The sequence below is a fragment of the Arachis stenosperma genome, chromosome 6 (genome assembly GCF_014773155.1).
Source record: "Arachis stenosperma cultivar V10309 chromosome 6, arast.V10309.gnm1.PFL2, whole genome shotgun sequence".
NCBI lineage: Eukaryota > Viridiplantae > Streptophyta > Magnoliopsida > Fabales > Fabaceae > Arachis > Arachis stenosperma.
Genome location: NC_080382.1, coordinates 130,468,939 through 130,483,713, shown reverse-complemented (window position 1 = coordinate 130,483,713; position 14,775 = coordinate 130,468,939). Strand labels below are relative to the sequence as shown.

General features: G+C 31.2%; 2 long non-coding RNA genes across 3 annotated transcripts; both read right to left on the bottom strand.

The window, feature by feature from the left end:
- Positions 1-2,266: 2,266 nt before the first annotated feature.
- Positions 2,267-5,769, bottom strand: LOC130935932 (uncharacterized). The gene is made up of 6 exons (XR_009068005.1): positions 5,579-5,769; positions 5,360-5,427; positions 5,161-5,246; positions 3,601-3,867; positions 2,759-2,908; positions 2,267-2,637 (listed from the first exon to the last, which is right to left on the bottom strand). It is a non-coding gene; the product is annotated as an uncharacterized LOC130935932 (long non-coding RNA).
- A 4,228-nt stretch (positions 5,770-9,997) lies between these two features.
- On the bottom strand, positions 9,998-13,473 carry LOC130935993 (uncharacterized). 2 transcript variants are annotated; one of them, XR_009068022.1, is made up of 6 exons: positions 13,283-13,473; positions 13,064-13,131; positions 12,865-12,950; positions 11,303-11,569; positions 10,461-10,612; positions 9,998-10,338 (listed from the first exon to the last, which is right to left on the bottom strand). It is a non-coding gene; the product is annotated as an uncharacterized LOC130935993 (long non-coding RNA). The 2 variants fall into 2 exon arrangements; XR_009068021.1 differs by having other exon boundaries at positions 11,303-12,950.
- Positions 13,474-14,775: the final 1,302 nt, after the last annotated feature.

Sequence of the window (14,775 nt, the reverse complement as noted above, 5' to 3'; positions counted from 1 at the left end):
TATTGTTACTAACAAAGTAACAAGTTCATGTGCGTCAGAAGGGATGAACAGAATTATTAAACTACTCTTTCATCTTAACTCATGACAACAATAAAGACGTCTCACGGTCCACAAATTCAGCCCAACAGAATATACAAATTCAATTGTAATTTTAGTCTTTATCTTATCTTATAGTTATCTTTATCTTTATCTCTATCTTATCTTTATTTACTTTTATCTTTCATAGGTTAATACTCTATATATACTTAATTTTACCTTCATAATTTACAATTTAATTCAATCAGTAAACAATCAATAAAAGTTATTTTCTCGTCTTTTCCTATTCTTTCACAATTTTATCAAAAATCTTTCATCAAAGTATCTAACACCATCTATTACAAGAATATACCATTTCCAAAATCTAATGATAATGGTATCATAGTTTTCCTAATACATGCAGGATTCATATCCGACCCATTGAATAATCTATTAACAAAGATCTCCACATCTATAGATATAGAAGTGCATTTAAAATTAACATATTGTTAATTATAGTACATATATTTGGTACTGAAACAAGGACTTATCTAAAATTGATTTGGCTATCTCAAATTGAACTATATAAATAAGTACTTGCTAGACAAAAAGATCACAAGGAAAAACGTTTCGGTTTCCAGTATGACCCAGATCATTAGATTTTGAGCATGAGTTGACTTTGTCGAAAATGCTTCTGTGCTGCTACATTAGCTGCAGTTGGAACATCACCTTCATCATCTTCCAGAGTGTTCAATAGGTTCTTCTTCCCTGAAGTAGCGCCAAATAGTTCAGCTAAGGATTCCATTAACCACCCAAGGATTGGCACGCTTGAACACAAGACTTCCCCTAATCTCATATTCATCATCATCATATAATTGCTTCACAAAGTTTATTGCAAGTGATTGAAACCCAATTCAAGTCTCTTAGTCAAAGAAAAAATGTGGCTGTAGTGTCCCAAATATATTTTCTTCTTTACCAAGTAAAAGTCTTTGGCGTGCTAAACAAGAAGAGACACGAACTTTCTCTTACAATTTAGTGAGAATAATCTAAACTCAACCAAAGGGTTAATTAGAGGATTGTCTAAAACATAAATGAGTTCAACTAGCAACCAAAATTTTTTTAGTTAATTTTAAAAAAATATATATTTTAATATTAAATTTTAAATTTTATGTTTAAATTTTAAATTCTAAACACTAAACCTTTCAAAAGAAAAAAAAGAGATTAAAGGAATAATTTTATAATAACCAAATTAACTAATGTTGACTAATTAAAATATAATTTTCTATTCTTTTTCAATGTGAAATAGTCTAAAGTGAGATTTTAATACATCCTCTCATGTTTAGCACTGGATAAGTAACCGGAACGTGAAATTTGATTGATTGGAAATATGTAGCCTAATAACAATTTTATGATAATCCGGATATCATATTAGATTGAATAAACTTGATTTAGCCTAAAAAGTTAACTAAGAAATAATGTTTTTTAAAACGTAGCATGATTGAACTTATAAAGAATGTGGATTTCCTATTTCTATACGTATTAGACTTTATCACTAAAAAAAATGACGACATAAATGAAAAAAACCTTAAGCTAAAACGGAATAGAGGCAGCATCTTTTTCTTTACTAATGTTTCTATTCTTTAGGAATTTAATATCAAAGATGGCATAACGATGATTTTATATGGCAAAGCAATTACTTAAAGTGAAGAGAAACTAAGATTTGAACAATCCAATTTTAAATTATAATGAAATCTTATTATAAATTGTCCCCTCAATGTAATGATATGTCAATATAAAACTAGACACCATTTAATTGTATTAAACAAAGAGACTACTTAATACCTTGGGCTAAACATAAAGCCTTCACTAAAAAAGATGCATAAGCATGGCAAAACCATTACTACAGACTATACAGTCTGCAACAGTTCATGCAGGAAGGATCATATGTTTAGTTGGTTTTTCAATTTTGAAAATGACATTTAGAATGTCAATAATTCAATATCATACAACCCTGCCAAATGTCATGAGTGTCCATTGTTCCAAATGATGGAACTGTATTAGGGATATTATACTCATAGGTAGAAATGATGGTTTAAACTTTAAACTTTAAACTTTAAACACATGTAAATGGTTTAAGGAGAGAAATGACCTAGACCTGAGATTTGATTTGATTTTTTTATTATTGTGAAATCTTAAATTTGAGCATTTTTAAGTCTAAATATGTTAGACTTAAGAGCATGTATTATACTCTCTAACACACAAAAAACATATCAGAGGATCTGCAATCCACCCAACAAAAAGTAGAATGTCATAAAACCACAAACAGCAACTTAGCCAGAATGTCATAAAGTTTGAAGTAACCTCATGCATAGTCATATGATAATCAAAAGGTAGAAGCCACCAAAGACGAAAATTCAGATGTTAAAGAATCTCTTTACATAAGAAATAGAGCAGCTTCCTTCATTATTACATAACCGGAGGCCTTTAGAAGAAGGGAGCTCTGGCAGGGGTTCCCTTTCTCTTATTTACCCGCTTGCTGGTTCCAGCTTCCTCCTTTTGATCCTCCTTAAGCAAAATGAAGGGAGGAACTGAATGATCAGACTTCTTTAAAACAGCTTGGACCTGAGATATCAGATTAAAGAGTCAGAGAGTGATAATTCAAATCACGAATTTAATGGAAGGTGTTAGGGGATGGGAAATCAAGATGTGGATGATGCTAAGTTTACTACTTTACTCTCAGCACCTTGCAAGATATGGAGCAGTAACGATATAAATTGGGGTTGGCCAACTTTCTCCTACAGGTCTTGCATGATGATGCCCTTCTCCATTTTACAGAACCATGGTGCGGAAGAGGCTCCAGAGCAATAACGGAAAGCTTATTGGATTTGTAAGGCTGCACACATAAAAGATTCGAGTGAAATGATTGCTGAGGTGTACTATCTTGATGTGATACTTAGGTTTTGTCATCAGAGAAGAATGCAATATAGAATTATAGCTATTATCAGAAAGTTCACAGAAGATATTTGAATGTTTCAGGATTATCAGAAAATTAATTTGGCCTTCTATGTTAACTTAATATGCACTGCAAAGTAAACAGGACAACAACACAATGATGTGGTTAGGACTTGCGAACGATCCCAGTAAAAGGATATTCATCAGAAGAATTAGCACACAATTAGCAAAAGTTTGAGTGATATTGATTGATGTATTGTCTGTCTCGGATTTTCATGCCAACCACAATATTCATACAAGTTGTATACAATCATCAGTTGGGAAGTTATTCCAAAGATCATATGACAATGAAATTTTTATTACATACTAAGAATAGTCACTTGGGTTAAGTCGAGCAAAGATAATTATCCCTATGAATTATGAAAAGTGCATCGCACAACAAACACCTAGAAGGAAAAGAACTAAATGATGCATTAAATCAGAAGAACAGACAATCAATATTTATTAACGGCCAAACCCGCTACCCACATAAATTGAGGTAACCAATAGTACATTAAATAACAAATCCATAGGATTCAAAAACTACTCATGAAATAATATGTTAGAAACTTACATTAAGAAAGGATATCGTACCTGAATTTGTGAGCAGTCAATATGCTCTCTCATAGCATCAATGCGAACAACAGCTTTGTAACTATGCTTGTAGATTGTGATCACCTTATGAAGAACATGTTTGGGTCCAGATGCACAATTTTGGCAAATTAGCTCAGTACAGGTTACACAGTATTGGTTTAACTCATTCTTAAGCACAGGATGAGTTGCACAGGAAGATTCAAAGAAAGTCCTTTTCAGAAGAGACTTAAGCCACTCCGGCTGAAGAGCTTTCTTCACTTTCTTAGCCTAAAAAAAAAAGTGAACACATCATTAAAGTATATAATTCAAAATAACGAGTTACAAAATATCATCCACCTTATTTTTCTTAACAATAATAATAATAATAAAAATAAAAATAGAAAATTCACTGTATATCTTCAATTGATTGTGTGTCGTAAAAGTCAGGTATCCTGCTTCAATGTTGGCATTATGAGGTCAGAAACATAGTTTGTTCATTTGGACGCATCGATGCATCCAAATTCACTTTGTTGTCAAAACAGTGTTGTCTATTACATTTGAAACTGAAGAAAGCAATACACATGCAGCAATTAAAATAACGGTATCTATTAATTTTAAGTAAAGCAGACTACAATTTGAGGATCACATTGAAAACAATAACTACAGCAATTCTTTCTGTCTTTGCTGAAGCAGTTTGCTATTCAATTCTGACAACATATAAATTCTCACATTTCAACCCTGGGAAAACTCATAAGACTACAATCTTCAACCAAAATAGAAAATAAGAAATGTTTCGTATTAATTACGTTAGGACTGAATCTATGAAAAAAATATGCCTTTAAGAACTAACAGTTTGATATATCTAAAATCCATTCAAGTTTCATTGACCTTTTATTTAACTTCTATCGTGAGTATATAAACTGAGAAACCAAATCTTTATTCTGGTCACTTTCAGATACTCATTTGACTAGCATTCAATTTGAGTGCATCTGAGAATGAAATTGGTATACTCTTTCTCTCTGAATGGTTTATCAAGCAGAAAGGGTTTGTGCCATATAAATTCTTAATTAAAATACCAAACCATGAACAAGTTGTCCTCTAGAAACACTCCATTGATTCAGTTTTTCTCATGATTGCAGCAAGAATGAACAGGATACCAAAGATAAAGGAGCATTTGCTAAATGCTTCTCAGATGATTGTACAGAGAAAACATATAACAGAAAAAAATTTTCTGTACACCTACCTTGGCCGCTTGGTTAGACGAAGAAGAACTCATTGGTTCCTACTTTCGGATTCAAATGGAGAGTCCAGTCTGGGTGAAGAACAAGAAGGAAAGGAAGAGGGGAAAAGATTACTCGAAGCGGCGCATCTTGTTTTATCTTCTTTTTTTTTCTAATTTTCTAAACCTAGGACAGAGTGTTTATTTGGCAGTGGTGCTTCCTTTCCTTCTGATCGAGTGTTACCTTATATGACTAGAACTAGGGTGCTAAGAAATATAGTATATTAATCCAGAAATGGGCATCTGAATATGCAAATTATTAATTGTTGATGGAAAATTGAAGAACAAAAGTTGACTGTTACCTCAATTACTCATCCCAATCAGATAAGTCAAACAACTGTCATTAGCCCCCCTGGAATTCATGCTGATTTTCTCATCAACTGTCAACCTTATCAACAAATGAGTTCAAGAAGAAACAATGCATTTTATTCAGAAGAAAAAGTTAAAAAAAGCAAAAGAGAAAAACAATAAAGTCTTAAATGTCATTGTAAGTTTTAGCACCTTTTGCATCAGCAGAAGTCCTGGATTCCTGGTGAAACCTCAACGGTCCCATAATCAAAACGCAAAAGCTGCAACAATATATTGTTCTTATGCAAAGGATAACATATATGAAGGTTTGCTCCGGATAAGTGTTCATAAATCACCACTACTAAGGTTTTCACTATTCTTTCATTCAAATGGCAAACAAAGTTGCAAGCTTTAAGAGGTGAAGGCACTTACACATTAGAGAATGGAGGTGCGTTTTGATGGGGAAGCAGAAGCACCAAATTGAGTATGCGCGCATTGCCCTCAGTGGCATCCATTGTTGGAAGCGTGCAATGAAGTTATGCCACTGCTGAGCATGCAATAAAGCAGGTAGGGTTCTTCTTCATCACAACCCGAACAAGTCAATAATGATCGTGCTATTTCCATTTTGGGTTAGTGTGCTTGTCAAATATTCTCATTTTATTTTAATTTTTTCCATATATAATGAATAATTATTTTTTTTCTTTGGAATTTGGATTATACTGAGCAAAACGAGGAAACAATCATTGGGCTGGACCCAATTCAAGAACCCACGATGGGCTTGGCTATATGTCAAGAACTACTTAAAACTTAAAAGCCTGAAAAATGAACAAAAAGCCTGAAAAATTGGGTCCAAAAATAGCCTGCAAAATTAACAAAAAGCAGATTCCTCGTAGAGAAATAGCTTGCTTGCTAATAGATGAACGAATTAAACAAGTTTTCTGATCACATTTAGTTTGAAATTTATTGGTTCTTCTTCGTGGACCTTTAAGCCCGGTCTGTGTATATATATAAAAAAGTTCGATTTATAACCATGTAGACGTAGGCAAAACAAAAAACATGTAGATGTATTCTAAATTTCTGAGGATAAGTAACTACTAACTATATTTGCCAATGAGCCTTGGCTCTAGTGGCATTTCTCCCCCCTCCCCACCTCAAAGTCTAGGGTTCAAATCCTAGAGAATGCAATTGAGGAAAAAAAGTGATCAATATATGACGAGTGTGTGGGTGTGTTGTGTATCTAGGATTGTGAGTTGTCCAATCCATTGGGGTACCTAGGATTGGGGGTTGTCCAATCCACCAACAAAAAAAAAAAAAACTATATTTCTTTAAGCCTTAAGTAATTAGTAGGGGTGACAAAGCGGGCCGGCCTACTCCAACTTGTCCCGTTTAGGCTTATACTATAAACAGGACGGGCTGCCAATTAAAGTAGATTTAAAATGCTAGTTCGTCCTATTTTATGGTAGATTAGTGGGTCGGCGGGTTAATCCTCTTTATTTTTTTTTTAAATAAAATTTATTAAAATTAATAATTAAAAAATTAACTAAGAAATAATGTTTTTTAAAACGTAGCATGATTGAACTTATAAAGAATGTGAAATTCCTTTTGCTATACATATAAGACTTTATCACTAAAAAAAATGACGACATAAATGAAAAACCTTAAGCTAAAAACGAAATAGAGGCAGTAGGTGTGCATGGGTCGGGTGAAACCGGGTTTGATGAGATCCAGATCCGACCCGAAATATGTATCGAGTCCATTTTCGAGACCCGAACCCGACCCTAAACCCGATGAAACCTATACCCTTTTAGGCCACAACTATACCGGGTGAAAATTGGGCCGTTAACATTATATTACCTTGATACTATCTTGTAAGTTAGCATGTAAAATATCCAAATTTTCAAGACTCCAACAATTATTTGACATGATAAAATTCACTTAGAAAAATATAACAAGAACCAACTCTTCTCTAAAATTAAAGCATAACAATAATCAATACTAATATTGCCTAATAACACCAAATATTTAAATCAATACAAATAACACAATATTATGCATTAGTCTAAAGTCTTATGCATTTTAAATATAAAACATTAACTTATAGTCTTATATATAATGACTAATAATACAAAATATTAAGGTTTACAATACTTAAATTCCATATAATAATAGCCATCATCCATCACTAATAATACAAAATATTTATTGTGTATGATGACCGGGCCAATTTCGGGTGACCCGAGCTATGGCCCGGACCCGACCCGAAATAATGACCGGGTCTATTTTTGAGACCCTTACCTGGCCCTAGACCCGATAAAATCACACCAAATTAGCCCCTAAAGTATTCGGGACTGGGCCGGGCCGGGCCATGCTCACCCCTAAGAGGCAGCATCTTTTTGGACTTGTCTGGGTGAGTTTTTTTTTAAAAAATTGAGTTATTTTTTTTAAAAGATCTTAAGAAAAAGTAAAAGTAATTTTATGTTTGAATATCTTAGGTAAAAAGATCTTTTTTATCTATTAATTATATTTATGTATAACAATATAAAAGTACTTTTTTGTTTATTTATTACATGAAAAACATCTCTTTTTTTAAAGAAAAAAACTCTTTTAAAAAAAGATATAATTACAATTTCTCAAGAAATATGTTTTTTTATTTTTTTAGTACTTTTACTTTTACTACTAAAAATTTGTCAAACACGCTAAAAAATAAAAAAAGATCTTTTTTCATTGAAAAAAATATTTTTTATCAAAATAATGGCGCCGAAACAAACACTTTTTTTACTAATGTTTCTATTCTTTAGGAATTTAATATCAAAGATGGCCTAACGATGATTTTATATGGCAAAGCAATTACTTAAAGTGAAGAGGAACTAAGATTTGAACAATCCAATTTTAAATTATAATGAAATCTTATTATAAATTGTCCCCTCAATGTCATGATATGTCAATATAAAACTAGACACCATTTAATTGTATTAAACAAAGAGACTACTTAGGGTGTGTTTGGCAAACACGTTGATGAAGAAAGAAGTGCGTTGGAGCTTCTTGAAAGTTTCACTTTTATGTTTGGCAATTTTTTTCTTTCTAAACGCAGAAACGATTCTGCCTCTAAACCCACGTTGAGAAGAAGCTAAAATTTGTAGCTTCTGCGTTTCACGTTCATGGTTGCCGATTACCTTTAGAAAATTAGGTGAAATTTTTTTTTCTTTTTTACCAACCTTATCCTTTATTTTCTTCTATAAGAAGGATATATACCAATAACTATAAGCTTCACTGTGTAGTTCTTTCTACTTTTTCATAGTTCTTTCTTCCATTTTTTTCATCAAAATCGTTCATATTTATTTCGATCACTAGTAAATTGAATATTTTATTTTTTTTTATTATTTTTAGTACTCATTTTCATATTTTAATTTTTAGTGTTATGACTTATGATGTTATGTTTTTATCTGAGTTTTTTTTATCATTTTCTATACTATTTTTTATATGTATATTTTTTATGAATTTTTTTTTATTTTTGTTTGACTTTGTTTATATGATTTTTTATTTATTTTATTGTATTTTTTTATTCATATGACAAATATTGTTGATTTTTTTATTTTTTATAGTGCTATAATTTTTTCAGGTATTTTATTAATTTTTATGATTTTTTTATTATTTTTTGTTCATATGAATTCTTTTTTTCTATCTTTTACTACATTGTATTTATATTGTGTATAAAATTTTTTTATTTATTTTATTCATATGTATTTTATTTAGTTTTTATTGTATTTTTTGTTCATATGATATATGTAGTTGATTTTATAAATTTTTATTATTTTTTTCTATTTTTTGATGTACTCTATTTTGTTTTATATTAATTTTTTTATTTTTTATTTTGACTTTGTAAAATTTGTAATTATAATTAATATATACTACGTTTATTATCCAAATTTTGTATAATATAAACTATGATTCTATAAAAAAGGACAAAATAAATAAAAAATTAATTATAAGTAACAATAGAGCCATAAATAATGAAAATTTATAGTTCAAAATAATACTAAATTAAAGAGTACGGATAATATTAGAAAAAGTATAGAATATTTTTTTTGTTTAACATTATAAAATTTATAGTACTCTCTTTCATAATTTTTTTTATTATATTTATTTATTTTTATATTATTTTTGTTAGGTTCTGTTTTTGCATGTATATAAAAAAAATAAATTGATGTCTCTTTTAGTAATTTTTCATCTAAAAGTGATTTTGAATAGTATAATCCAAACAACATTTATTTTGTTATAATCAATTTTGATACAAATATTGCCAAACATAAATCACTTAACCCAAACTTACTTTTCATCAAAATCAATTTTGTAAAATCAATTTTATACAAACTCACTTTTGCAAACTGAAATCCAAACACACACTTAATACTTGGGCTAAACATAAAGCCTTCACTAAAAAAGATGCATAAGCATGGCAAAACCATTACTACAGACTATACAGTCTGCAACAGTTCATGCAGGAAGGATCATATGTTTAGTTGGTTTTTCAATTTTGAAAATGACATTTAGAATGTCAATAATTCAATATCATACAACCCTGCCAAATGTCATGAGTGTCCATTGTTTCAAATGATGGAACTGTATTAGGGATATTATACTCATAGGTAGAAATGATGGTTTAAACTTTAAACTTTAAACTTTAAACACATGTAAATGGTTTAAGGAGAGAAATGACCTAGACCTGAGATTTGATTTGATTTTTTTATTATTGTGAAAAATCTTAAATTTGAGCATTTTTAAGTCTAAATATGTTAGACTTAAGAGCATGTATTATACTCTTTAACACACAAAAAACATATCAGAGGATCTACAATCCACCCAACAAAAAGTAGAATGTCATAAAACCACAAACAGCAACTTAGCCAGAATGTCATAAAGTTTGAAGTAACGTCATGCATAGTCATATGATAATCAAAAGGTAGAAGCCACCAAAGACGAAAATTCAGATGTTAAAGAATCTCTTTACATAAGAAATAGAGCAGCTTCCTTCATTATTACATAACCGGAGGCCTTTAGAAGAAGGGAGCTCTGGCAGGGGTTCCCTTTCTCTTATTTACCCGCTTGCTGGTTCCAGCTTCCTCCTTTTGATCCTCCTTAAGCAAAATGAAGGGAGGAACTGAATGATCAGACTTCTTTAAAACAGCTTGGACCTGAGATATCAGATTAAAGAGTCAGAGAGTGATAATTCAAATCACGAATTTAATGGAAGGTGTTAGGGGATGGGAAATCAAGATTGTGGATGATGCTAAGTTTACTACTTTACTCTCAGCACCTTGCAAGATATGGAGCAGTAACGATATAAATTGGGGTGTTGGCCAACTTTCTCCTACAGGTCTTGCATGATGATGCCCTTCTCCATTTTACAGAACCATGGTGCGGAAGAGGCTCCAGAGCAATAACGGAAAGCTTATTGGATTTGTAAGGCTGCACGCATAAAAGATTCGAGTGAAATGATTGCTGAGGTGTACTATCTTGATGTGATACTTAGGTTTTGTCATCAGAGAAGAATGCAATATAGAATTATAGCTATTATCAAAAAGTTCACAGAAGATATTTGAATGTTTCAGGATTATCAGAAAATTAATTTGGCCTTCTATGTTAACTTAATATGCACTGCAAAGTAAACAGGACAACAACACAATGATGTGGTTAGGACTTGCGAACGATCCCAGTAAAAGGATATTCATCAGAAGAATTAGCACACAATTAGCAAAAGTTTGAGTGATATTGATTGATGTATTGTCTGTCTCGGATTTTCATGCCAACCGCAATATTCATACAAGTTGTATACAATCATCAGTTGGGAAGTTATTCCAAAGATCATATGACAATGAAATTTTTAATACATACTAAGAATAGTCACTTGGGTTAAATCGAGCAAAGATACTCCCTATGAATTATGAAAAGTGAATCACACAACAAACACCTAGAAGGAAAAGAACTAAATGATGCATTAAATCAGAAGAACAGACAATCAATATTTATTAACGGCCAAACCCGCTACCCACATAAATTCAGGTAACCAATAGTACGTTATATAACAAATCCATAGGATTCGAAAACTACTCATGAAATAATATGTTAGAAGCTTACATTAAGGTAGGATAATCATACCTGAATTTGTGAGCAGTCAATATGCTCTCTCATAGCATCAATGCGAACAACAGCTTTGTAACTATGCTTGTAGATTGTGATCACCTTATGAAGAACATGTTTGGGTCCAGATGCACAATTTTGGCAAATTAGCTCAGTACAGGTTACACAGTATTGGTTTAACTCATTCTTAAGCACAGGATGTGTTGCACAGGAAGATTCAAAGAAAGTCCTTTTCAGAAGAGACTTAAGCCACTCTGGCTGAAGAGCTTTCTTCACTTTCTTAGCCTAAAAAAAAGTAAACACATCATTAAAGTATATAATTCAAATTAACGAGTTACAAAATATCATCCACCTTATTTTTCTTAACAATAATAATAATAATAATAATAATAAAAATAGAAAATTCACTGTATATCTTCAAGTCTCTGTGTGCCGTAAAAGTCAGGTATCCTGCTTGAATGTTGGCATTATGAGGTCAGAAACATAGTTTGTTCATTTGGACGCATCGATGCATCCAAATTCACTTTGTTGCCAAAACAGTGTTGTCTTTTACATTTGAAACTGAAGAAAGCAATACGCGTGCAGCAATTAAAATAACGGTATCTATTAATTTTAAGTAAAGCAGACTGCAATTTGAGGATCACATTGAAAACAATAACTGCAGCAATTCTTTCTGTCTTTGCTGAAGCAGTTTGCTATTCAAATCTGACAACATATAAATTCTCACATTTCAACCCTGGGAAAACTCATAAGACTACAATCCTCAACCAAAATAGAAAATAAGAAATGTTTTTTATTAATTACGTTAGGACTGAATCTATGAAAAAATTACAGCCTTTAAGAACTAACAGTTTGATATATCTAAACTCCATTCAAGTTTCATTGACCTTTTATTTAACTTCCATCGTGAGCATATAAACTGAGAAACCAAATCTTTATTCTGGTCACTTTCAGCTACTCATTTGACTAGCATTCAATTTGAGTGCATCTGAGAATGAAATTGATATACTCTTTCTCTCTGAATGGTTTATCAAGCAGAAAGGGTTTGTGCCATATAAATTCTTAATTAAAATACCAAACCATGAACAAGTTGTCCTCTAGAAACACTCCATTGATTCAGTTTTTCTCATGATTGCAGCAAGGATGAACAGGATACCAAAGATAAAGGAGCATTTGCTAAATGCTTCTCAGATGATTGTACAGAGAAAACATATAACAGAAAAAAAATTTCTGTACACCTACCTTGGCCACTTGGTTAGACGAAGAAGAACTCATTGGTTCCTACTTTCGGATTCAAATGGAGAGTCCAGTCTGGGTGAAGAACAAGAAGGAAAGGAAGAGGGGAAAAGATTACTCGAAGCGGCGCATCTTGTTTTATCTTCTTTTTTTTTCTAATTTTCTAAACCTAGGACAGAGTGTTTATTTGGCAGTGGTGCTTCCTTTCCTTCTGATCGAGTGTTACCTTATATGACTAGAACTAGGGTGCTAAGAAATATAGTATATTAATCCAGAAATGGGCATCTGAATATGCAAATTATTAATTGTTGATGGAAAATTGAAGAACAAAAGTTGACTGTTACCTCAATTACTCATCCCAATCAGATAAGTCAAACAACTGTCATTAGCCCCCCTGGAATTCATGCTGATTTTCTCATCAACTGTCAACCTTATCAACAAATGAGTTCAAGAAGAAACAATGCATTTTATTCAGAAGAAAAAGTTAAAAAAAGCAAAAGAGAAAAACAATAAAGTCTTAAATGTCATTGTAAGTTTTAGCACCTTTTGCATCAGCAGAAGTCCTGGATTCCTGGTGAAACCTCAACGGTCCCATAATCAAAACGCAAAAGCTGCAACAATATATTGTTCTTATGCAAAGGATAACATATATGAAGGTTTGCTCCGGATAAGTGTTCATAAATCACCACTACTAAGGTTTTCACTATTCTTTCATTCAAATGGCAAACAAAGTTGCAAGCTTTAAGAGGTGAAGGCACTTACACATTAGAGAATGGAGGTGCGTTTTGATGGGGAAGCAGAAGCACCAAATTGAGTATGCGCGCATTGCCCTCAGTGGCATCCATTGTTGGAAGCGTGCAATGAAGTTATGCCACTGCTGAGCATGCAATAAAGCAGGTAGGGTTCTTCTTCATCACAACCCGAACAAGTCAATAATGATCGTGCTATTTCCATTTTGGGTTAGTGTGCTTGTCAAATATTCTCATTTTATTTTAATTTTTTTCCATATATAATGAGTTTTGTTTTGTAATTATATAATGATAATGATTTTTTTCTTTGGAATTTGGATTGTACTAAGCAAAACGAGGAAGCAATCACTTGGCTGGACCCAATTCAAGAACTCACAATGGGCTTGGCAATATGATAAGAACTACTTAAAAGCCTGAAAAATTAACAAAAAGCCTGAAAAATTAGGTCAAAAAAAAGCCTGAAAAATTAACAAAAAGCAGATTCCTCGTAGAGCAATAGTTTGCTTGCAAATAGATGAACGAATTAATTAAGTTTTCTTATAATTTACCCAAAAAAAAAAAGTTTTCTTATCATATTTAATTTGAAATTTATTGTTTCTTCGTGGACCTTTAAGCCCGTTCTCTGTATATATATAAAAAAGTTCGATTTATAACCATGTAGACCCAGGCAAAACAAAAAACATGTAGATGTATTCTGAATTTTGAAGGATAAGTAACTACTAACTAAATTTCTTTAAGCCTTAACTAAATGATAGGGGTGGCAAAATAGGTGAGTTCGTCCACTCGTCCTGTTCACTCTATTTCATGGTGAGTCGGTGGCTAACCAACTTGACTCTTTTTAAAAAAAATTCATTAAAATTAATTAAAAATTAAATAAAAATAAAAAATAATCAAATTATAATATAAAATTTTTTATTTTTTTAATTTTTAAATTTAATAAAATTATTTAAAATAATATTTAATTATTTATCAATTGAAACATTTTTATTTTAAAAATAAGTTACATAATTTAAGTAAATATACGAAATTATAAAATAAAATAAATAAAATTAATAACTAAAAAAAATATTTAAAAATTATACAATTATTAATTTTATAGTAATAATTATTCTTTTATTTAATAAAAAAATAAAAATAAAAATTTTTGGCCCGGCAGAACAATCTATTCTGTTCCGTCAAAACCTATAAATTTAACGATGTCAGTTTGACAGATTTTTTTAATTTGGCAAATTCTAAAATCTAACTTGACTCATCTTTTTTTAACAGGTTCAACAGATTGATTCGACGGATTGGACCCATTATACTACTCTTATTAAACTGTGAAGACGGTAAAACCCAAAAAAAAAATTTGTGGAGCCGATGGAGGAGTTTGAATTTGAGAAGTTTTTTACCATGCGAAATGATGGATAAAAAGTAAAAACCGTTGAAAATATTGGAAAAAAATAACACTCTTTGCTCCTAGCATTAGACAAAACCATAAAAGATAATTATTCCAAGACAATTCAA